This window comes from Macrobrachium nipponense, chromosome 28 (genome assembly GCF_015104395.2).
Source record: "Macrobrachium nipponense isolate FS-2020 chromosome 28, ASM1510439v2, whole genome shotgun sequence".
NCBI classification, from domain to species: Eukaryota; Metazoa; Arthropoda; class Malacostraca; order Decapoda; family Palaemonidae; genus Macrobrachium; species Macrobrachium nipponense.
The window spans coordinates 55,016,092-55,018,591 of NC_087217.1; positions in this window are offsets into that span (position 1 = coordinate 55,016,092).

Consider the following 2,500-nt stretch of genomic DNA (forward strand, 5'->3'; position numbering starts at 1 on the left):
ATACTAGATCATATAGATATATATATCTATATATATATATCCTTATATATTTATATAATATATATATATATACTATTATATATATACGTATATAGTTTTTCTTTTGGCACCTTTCCCGTGATCTGCGGAGATCTTAAGATGATTGTATGTCGGCAACACAGAGGCAAAAGAATTGGTCCATCACGACCAAGTCCAAGGTCTTGGGAACGTCTGCGACCAGGAATGCAGCTGGCCAGTAGGTAATCACATGGGTAACAGATCGGGAATTCACCTGTAGGGGCCGGTAAGAACTGTCATGTATGGGGAGGGATTATATTAGTCTCGGTTCGATTCACTACAGTCTTCGTGTTTAAAGGCTAATAGCTATATCCTTTTGGTACTTCATATCTTTAGGGAAGATGTTTGTGTATTTAAATAAGGAGCGGGGGTAACCAACTTACGTTCACGTTACTTCTAACTGACACGAATCATGTCTGCGTTCGTGTGTTCGTGTATTTCGTCTTCTTAGCTCAAGTAGAAAGAGAAAGACGAAAAATTGGGAGTAACTCTTTTTTTTCAAGGTTAAATGTTGCAGTATTTAAGGACTCACTATTCTCGTAATATAGTATTAGGTATCTGGGTGTTTATTTGGTAGTTCACATTAAGCTTGCCAAATTGAGAAGATGTGAAAGGGAATAAGAGGCCTGATGTGAACTTCTGACTCCGTACAACCAACAGAGACGAAATATTTAAATTAACTTATAAAGCTTCAACAGTGTTTTAGTCCCACGAATGGAGAGAAAAATAGTAATGACTGGAATTTAATGGAATGACTCCTAATTTTAGAGGCGGAATTCTTCTTTATTCATTTTAAGGGATACGGTCGCCAACTGTTGCATTCGCTGTATATTCCTTCAATACTGGGGACTGGATATTAACGATGATTTGGTGTAAATGTTTGACATTTTTGTATTTTAGTATGTGAGTTAAAAAAAAAAAAACACTTTTAGAGTCTGTTATGAAATTAAAGCTATTATTTTATTTAGGCCTTACTTGTAGATTGGTGTACTGGACAAGTGATTGGATTTTCATTAGTTTTCTTTGACTTCATTTGTGTGTGCTATTCAGGTCTCAATTTTGCGTTCAACTTATTTCAGAATTTCGTGGGGCTGATTAATGAGTTCCAATTTATTTATTTATTTCTAATTCAGTCCTTATTTTTCCTTGTATAAGCATTTCTTTAGATAGTAGAACTAATGCTTTGAGTGAGGTATCAACAACAAACTTATCGTAACAAAATATCTGAAATATGTAACCATGTATGTATTTTTATTTTCTTTAGAATAGCGTTCATTGTGCTTTGATTGTATTCCAATGGATGGTTTGCTAAATTGTAGTCTAAAGATGCCAAGGTATTTTGATAATCACTCTTTATGTGGCTCGAAAACCTAATATCATTTAGTTTTAAAATGCCATATCATACAGACGGGTTTTTAAAAATTGTCTGAAGTTGGAAAACTCCATGGCGTATTTAAATGCAAACTTCATTGCTTCTCACAGGTACGAAAAGTAGAAGAATATTTTGCGCTCAAAGTAGCTTATTGGTCGGCAGTCAGAGATGTCAGCTATTGATTATCTCTTAACTATTAAATATAAATCAGGAAATCGAAGATAAAACTGAAATAGGATATTTACGCCTGATGCAATATGCGAGCATTTGGTGTCCGTTGTCTATTAGATGTGTATGAGAGAGAGAGAGAGAGAGAGAGAGAGAGAGAGAGAGAGAGAGAGAGAGAGGAGCCTGAAAATGATTACAGGAGGAGATTCATTTTATTGCTTTGTAATGACAGCCCGCTGAAGATGAACTGCGTTTGGGGTTAAGAGGGGTGATGCCCAAACAAAAGAAGAAAAAGAGGAGAGAGAGAGAGAGAGAGAGAGAGAGAGAGAGAGAGAGAGAGAGAGAGAGAGACGTTTATCGACAGAGAGGGAGAGAGACATGACAAACAGTTAGAAGATGAGGAAGGTACACATTGAAATCCTCTAGTCTAAATCGAGCGAGTTGTGTGAGTTTGTGAAGAATGTCGGTGAGGCTCGAGGAATGTTAATGAATGGACTGGAAATAGCATTTCCCACGTGATCGCAGTCTCCCATTTCGTCATCTTTTTGTCTTAGCCTCAGTTGAGGACTATAGTGTCTGTATACGTTAAGCACGGTCTTGTACACAGTGTGATATTTATTCAGAACTCGGTGGTTATATGTTAAAGCATGGTCTTGTAATTGTGATATTTTTTCAGAACTTGAAATTGTACATGCCGTCACAAATAATAATGTTTTGAGAGGTTGAATGGCACTTTTCGGTCTAAATGTTTCCCTTTTAAGTATTTCCCATTTTTCGTTGTAACTAGTTTCGTTCACCTCTCTGTCACTTCATTTCTTCGTATTTTGCTTATACTTCCTGGCCAGCCTTTATAAATACTTTAGTTTATGTCCCTTTGTGTCTATTTTGAGCTCAGTCAACACT